This window comes from Neophocaena asiaeorientalis, unplaced genomic scaffold (assembly GCF_003031525.2).
Source record: "Neophocaena asiaeorientalis asiaeorientalis breed wild unplaced genomic scaffold, Neophocaena_asiaeorientalis_V1.1 scaffold828, whole genome shotgun sequence".
Lineage (NCBI taxonomy): Eukaryota > Metazoa > Chordata > Mammalia > Artiodactyla > Phocoenidae > Neophocaena > Neophocaena asiaeorientalis.
In genome coordinates this window covers 1,307,388-1,314,500 of record NW_020175443.1, presented here as the reverse complement: position 1 = coordinate 1,314,500, position 7,113 = coordinate 1,307,388, and the positions used below count along the sequence as shown (strand labels likewise).

The 7,113-nt window shown below is 51.8% G+C and overlaps 1 protein-coding gene across 2 annotated transcripts in view; it reads left to right on the top strand.

Annotated features, from left to right (window-relative positions):
• TBC1D10A (TBC1 domain family member 10A) overlaps positions 1–7,113 on the top strand; it is a 30,222-nt gene that overhangs the window by 382 nt on the left and 22,727 nt on the right. The gene's annotated exons all lie outside the window — the stretch shown is intronic.

Genomic DNA, 7,113 nt, shown 5'->3' with positions numbered 1-7,113 from the left:
TCCACAGATACCTGTCCCAACCCCAGCGCTGCCACCCTCGCCTTAGGGCTGGCTGAGTCAGCCAGCCCCTGACAGGCTCACAAGTGGCCGCCCCTCCCCCAGCAGGCTGCTATTCTCCATACCCAGCCTCCCACAAGACCCACAGATGCCCTTGTCTCAGCACCCCACTACCCCCACTTCAGGGAGACACCTTAGGCAGACTTCAGAGGGACGGGCTGCCCTGCATCCACCGCACTCCGGGACAGACTGACCCTCACCTCAAGACACACGGACCTCTGGATGAATTGACATTGGTCAGCTTGGGACAGACAGTCCCTTCCCCTCATGGAAGGGTCAGAGAGTGCCCCCCTCTCCCCCCTCAGAGGCAGGTTTCTCCCTGTCACCAGCAACAGGTGGGCAGGCACTGCCCCTTCCCAGTACCCACAGGATGATGGTACCTCACCTCTAGGACAGACTGTCAGCTGTCTTTGTGTATGCTGTGGAAACATGCACCTCCTCTCCAAATGCAGACTGTGGGGCAGGCAGGGAGACAGCAGGGTCCCTGCTCATAGCACACCCAGATCTCCCACACCCAGGCACCCAGCTGGCAGGCAGAGCAATGTGAGGCAGTGGAGCAGCAACTTCCCTCCAAGCGGGGTAAGCTGAGCAGCCACATTCTGCCCCCACAGAACTCCCTGAGTCCAGTCCTCACAGAGATCGTATGTATGGGCTGGTGATGCCCTTGGGAAAGATGGACTCTAGACCCCATTCCCATCCCAGCTGTCCTATCAGGCTCTCTTATGACTTATGGAAGAGCCTTAACCATCTGTAAGATCCCCACCCCACACCCCATAAAGGTCCCTTCTGGGATTTTCCGCAGTCCCAAAGCCTCACATTCACCAGGCCTCCTTCTCCTTTGGAGAGTTGGAGAAAAATGCAGGCCCCTCCCCTAAGGAGAGTTCTCTTTTACCCACTGGATCTCTCTCCTCCAGCCTCTTCCCACTTGCTCACAGCAAGCTAAGGCTAGTCCAGTCCAGGACTCAGAGAGCACCCCTTATTCTGATCCTTCACCCTGACTTGCAGCTTTGTCACAGCTCCCCAAGGATTAGCTTGTGAGAACCCAAAGGGTACTTAGGGTATATTTTTGAATTGGAGAGCAGACACCAGGGATCAGGGTCCTGGGAGACATGAGGTCTAGAAAAGTGGGAAAGGAGTTCCCAGTTGCATTTGTGGGTGCTTGGAAGGAAGAGCTCAGATTTGCTGGTGAATTCTGGGAGATAAGAATTCGTACTCCATGCTTATCAGGCAGTTAACCAGGTATCAGGGTACAGAGCAGTGTGATATAGTGGAAAAAGGCCAGATTTAGGAAGAAATCACTCTTGCTGGCTTTGTGACCTTGGGCAAGTTCCTAAATCTCTGAGGCTGCTTCCTCACTGTAAAGGGAAACAGTAATACCTACTCCCAAGATTACTGTGGGGATTAAATAAGATCAAGTATTCGAAGGTGCCTAGCATAATGCCTGGCTCAAGTAGTGGCCCAGGAAAATGTTGTTTCCTTTCTTTTCCTTCTAAGGGTCTGAAAATTGATGAGAAAATGAGGGCGTACCTCTGGTATTTGTGGACAGAGAGGCCCCAGTGGAAGCACCTCCCTTTGGCTGTAGTCCCCAGCCAAGCAGCCAGACATCTGTCTTTCCCACCCTCCAACCGCAAACCAGTGACATCGTCTGCATAATTGGTGTCTGTAGCGCTGGGGCTGAGGTGGGATTCCACATCCCTTCCTCTCTGCCTACCTCACTTTCTTGACCCTGTTGGTCAACCTAAAATCTCTGGTGTCTGAAAGCTTGGATGTTCCCTGTATAGTTTATATTGTTGTTCAAAAAAAACCAAAAGTAAGTCCCTGCTCAAGGCCGTAAAAGAGGAAGTTATGCGAAGTTTCAGGGTGACTGCCCTGAACCCAGTCTCGTGGTTGAGAGCTAGGAGACCATGTGCTATCCCAGAGAAGTGAAACATTAGCACTGATGGCTGCAGTGGAGATGGCAGGGACTCTGGCTCCAGATTAAAGGTCTGTTTCAGCCATCCTGGGCCAAAGGTTGTCTCAGGACTATCAGTTTTGGCAGTTGCCAGGGGTTAGGGGGATGGGGGAAGAAAGCAGATCAGAAGCTACCCCACTCAGGTGATTGCTAGGTACCTGGCATGAGTAGATCGTAAAATCATAGACTGTTAACGCTGGAAGGGATCTTACAAGTTTGACCAGCTTAACCCTAACTTATTATACAGATGAGGAAACTGAGGTCCAGAGAAGAGAATAACTTGCTTAAGATCACATAGCACAGGGCTTCCCTGGTGGTGCAAGTGGTTAAGAATTCGCCTGCCAATGCAGAGGACACGGGTTTGAGCCCTGGTCCAGGAAGATCCCACATGCCGCAGAGCAACTAAGCCCATGTGCCACAACTACTGAGCCTGTGCTTTAGGGCCCGCGAGTCACAACTACTGAGCCCACGTGCCACAACTACTGAAGCTTGTGCACCTAGAGCCCGTGCTCCGCACGCAACAAGAGAAGCCACCACAACGAGAAGCCTGCGCACCAAAATGAAGAGTAGCCCCCGCTCGCCACAACTAGAAAAAGCCCACGCACAGCAACGAGGACTCAACGCAGCCGAAAATGAATAAATTTAAAAAAGAAACATCACACAGCACATTAGTGTCAGAACCAGGACTTGAACCCAGGGTTTCTGACTCCCCAGTCAGGACCATTTCCACTGCCTTTACCACCCATTAATATGGCATATGGCCCCAGCAGTAAATCGAGTGCTGGACAGGTAGAATAGAAGGTTCCTAGAAGAACCTGTCTGCCCTCACCTTCCCTGGCTCAGGTCAGCACTTTTGACTCCCTCAGCAGTGTGGGAGGCTAACAGGGATGGCCCAGCAAGGATAAGGCTGTGTTGTCATTACCACTTCATTAGACTGATGAGCTTCAGGACTGGAACCAGGCTTTTTTTTTTTGCGGGGGAGCTGCGGCTTGTTGGATCTTAGTTTCCTGACCAGGGATTGAACCCAGGTCCTCAGCAGTGAAAGTGTGGAGTCCTAACTACTGGACTGGCAGGGAATTCCCTGGGACCAGGCTTATTCACTTTTTCCTCAGGCCTGCAGAGAAGTAAATGCTCAATTAATATTTATTTATTGAGTGACATTTACCGGCACACATTTCAAATCAGGAAGCTGAAAGTGAGCTTAGAGATGGCCATTTTCATATGGATAGGTAAACTGAGGCCTAAGAGAAGTGATTAACCTCACCTCTTCGGTCAATTAGGAGCAAAACCAGGAATTAAACCCAGAACTCCTGATTTCCAGCCCTAGGCCTTTTCTACTTCACCTTGTCCATCTTTTTTTTTTCTTTTTTCTTTTTTTGGCTGTGTTTGGTCTTCCTTGCTGCTGCCTGTGGGCTCTCTCTAGTTATGGTGATCCGGGTGGGGCTACTCTTTGTTGTGATGCGTGGGCTTCTCATTGCAGTAGCTTCTCTTGTGTGGAGCACGGGCTCTAGAGCATGCAGACTTCAGTAGTTGCAGCATGCAGGCTCAGTAGTTGTGGCTCGCGGGCTTAGTTGCTCCGCAGCATGTGGGATCTTCCCAGACCAGGGCTCGAACCCGTGTCCCCTGCATTGGCAGGCGGATTCTTAACCACTGCACTACCAGGGAAGTCCCACCTTGTCTGTCTTTTGAGCCTACTCTACAGGGAACCTTTGCTGGGCCCACGATGGTCCCTGCCTGCCCTTGAGCAGTAGCCAGTGAGTGGGGAGAAGCAAGAAAGTAGCCAGCCAGTGAAGGACCCTGTGGTGGCATGGGCACAGACAGGAGTGCTGGCAGCATTAGTTCTTTTGGCTTGGCTGGCAACTGAGCTGGTTGTTGAAGCCCAGGAAGGACCAGAGGAGGAGAAAGAAGTATCCTCAGCAGGGAAGGGTGGGAGGAGTGATGTTACCATTCCTATCACTTCGGGGTAGGAAGAGCAGACCTGTTTGTGGGGGGGTGGGGGGTCCCTTTTGCAGCAAAGAGGACTTGGTCAGGAGGGGAAAGAAGGATATCAGTTGGATACCAGGTCTCTGGCCTGAGCAAGATGGCCTGAGAAGGGTGGATCCCTGACCTCCCTTTCCTTTTCCTATGTGATTGCCAGGACTGGCCTCCTGAAGCTGGAGTTTCCCACCCAGCTTCAGTCTGCTCAGTGCTTCAGGCCAGATAAGGTGAGGAGCTATGCTCTCTGGGGTCCCGTGGGTGTTGGCTTCCTGTTAGGGGAGAGAGGGATCTGAACTGGGCCCAGGGAGAAACATCTGGAACAGCAATATTGTCTTTTGCTGATTCAGTTCCCCTGTCCCCTGGGCCCTCCACTACTCATAGCCAACTATGGCAGCCCTATGACTTTGGAAATCTTAGAACTGGCTTAATTGACATCCTGATAGTTTGGTCTGTGCCAGTTATTGTTGGGCCAGGGCCCTCCTGACAGGCCAGGACCTGCCTCCCCGCTTTTCCACTACCTTCTCCAGTTTGTAAGTTCAGAACATCCTCTTTTCTTGAGCTATTACAGTTTCCAGGAGAGCGTGGAGCTGGCAGTGGAGTGGTCCCTGGGTAGCCCATCTGGAAAGAGACAGCTGCACATGTGGAGCCCCGGTCTATGACTCTGGACCACAGATCCTTCATTTTCTCTCCTCCTTCTCTTCCTCCAGTTTCAAAGGAAAATCCGGTTTGGTAGCCCTGTGGGTGTTCTAGGGCCTCAGACAAGACTTGACTTGGTGAAAGAGGGGGCCAGCACACTAGCTGCTGCCCTGGGAAGGTGCCTGGGTGTCCGCCTGCTAGGAAATCCTAAGCTGTGGGAAAGAGATAAAGCGGTGGGACGTGCTTGATGTTTTGTCCTCCCAGCATCTGGGTCTGAAATAGGACCTTCAGGGGGCCAGTGAGGCCTGGCTCTGGTTCAGCCTTGCAATCTGTTTACACCGCGGTGGGAAAAGAAGGTGCTTTGTGCTCCCTCCTCACCTAAGCTCTGAAGTCTGGCTGTTTGTGTGACCTTGGACATATTGCTTCACTTTTATGAGCCTCAGTTTCTCACTGTGAAATGGTTATGATAATACTGACTTTGCAGGGTTGTTGTAAGGTTTAAATGAACTGATGTTTGAAAAGAGCCTGACAACACCATAGGTGTTGTCAATGAATGCTCAGTGAATGTTCTACCTCCTCATAGAGACTGGAGTAGCTAGCGGTCCTGTCTTTTCATTTCCTACTTTCCATCTCTGGCTGTGATGATGAGTGTCAGTGAGGTCCATCCACTGTGGGCAGGAGGGAACCCTAACCCATGGTGAACCCTTACGTTCCCCTGAGAGGGGTGGTTATCCCATTTTGTAGATGAGTATACTGAAGTTCTAAGAAGAAAGCGCCCAAGGCTTGCCAGCTGGTAAATGGAAGAACTGGGGCTAGAACCTGTTTCTCGACACTGAATCCAGTGACAACCTTGCTAAGGTGGAAGCCGGCGGGGCGCCAGGTGCTCACCAGTCCCTGAGGCCCCCACACCCAGAGCAGCAGTTAGCAGGAACCTGGCTACCTCCCCATCCCAGTGTGGAAGGCAAGGCAGGTCTCTCAGTACAGTCGAAGTCCATGGCCAGCCAGACCAGAGAAAGACCCAGTGAAGATCCTTGGGGAGGCCCTGGAAGCCTGGCCAGATCAGGCCTGTTCTAGCCCTCCCATAGGCCAGAGTCTACACTGCTCTTGACCCCAAAATACTGCGTAATGACCATCTGACTTTGATATCCAGTGTGTGCCTTTTGGAAGGAGTGTTTCTTTGTAGGTAAGGCAGGGATTATGCACCCCGTACAGGTGAGAAATCTGAGGCTTGGAGAAGCCTTGCAGTTAGTTAACAGTGGAGCCAGATTTGGGAGGGATCCCAGATCTTCTGACTCTCAGTCCATTGCTACCACAGCTATGTGGACCTGCCCATTCTCTCCATCACTCCAAGCCAGTTGAACCTCAGGCCAGGATGTATTGCCCACCAGAGCAGAACCCAGTCGTCATCCACCCATTGTCAGTGTCCTAGCTGATCACTCTCTTTATCCTGCTGGCAGCACACCTGACGGGGAAGAGGCCTCCTTTAGCTGCTTTGTCTGCCCCTGGCAAATCTGCTGCTATCCTGGGCCCAGGGAGGGAGACCCTGGCAGGGAGAAAACTCCTGGCTGCTCTACTGGCAAACCAACTCTCCTGATGCTTGACCTGCTTAGAAGCCCCCTTTCCAGGATTTTAGGGAAGCTGCCAACTTAGGCTTTCCTTTATTCATCGTTCTCTTTCCCTTCTCTATCCCACCCCACCCTACTCTATTCCATGCTCTGTCCAGTTCCTCAGAGGCTGGCACAGCTTACCTCTTCTCTGCTCTTCATGTAGGGAAGTAGGCAGCAGACTCAGGAGCCTGGGAGAGAAAGCCAAGTCTTTACTTTCACCAGTTTATCCATCTTAGCAGTGAGTTTATTTATCAAACATTTATTGAGCCCCTACTCTACCAGCCTCTGTGACAGGGACTAAGGATACAGAGTTGATCAAGACATCTGTGTCTTGTTGCCCTCAAAGCATTCACAGACTGGTTGGAAAATAGAAGCACAACCAAATCATTACAATGTTGAGCAATAAAGCCTGTAATGGAGGCATGTGGTTGCTCTGGGAATATATAGGAAGAAGAAGCAGCAAGCTCCATCCATAGGAGCCCAGAGAAAAGAAGTGGCATTTGATCCAGTCCTGAGAAGGAGCAAGGAAGGCCATTCTGTTGTATGGGAGGGGGACCCGTGTGCAGAGTCCCCCCAGAAGCCAGCTGTTTGAGAAATGTGGTGTGCCAAGAGGTGACAAGAAGAATGGGAGGCGGGAGGATGACGTGAAGCAAGGGGAGGGTAGCAAAGTAGGTTGGGCAGACTGTGACTAGCCTTGAATGTCAGACTGAGGCCTCCTGTGTTTCATCAAGGTCAGTCTGGTGCTGGCATGGAAGATGGCATAAAGAGGAGCTGGGCCACAGGCAGTGAGAGCAGTTGGGAGAGGTTGGGACAGCCCAAAAGGGCTGTAGAGAGGCCTGGAAGAGTCCTGGAGCTATAAGGATGAAGAGGTCAGCAAGTAGGGCT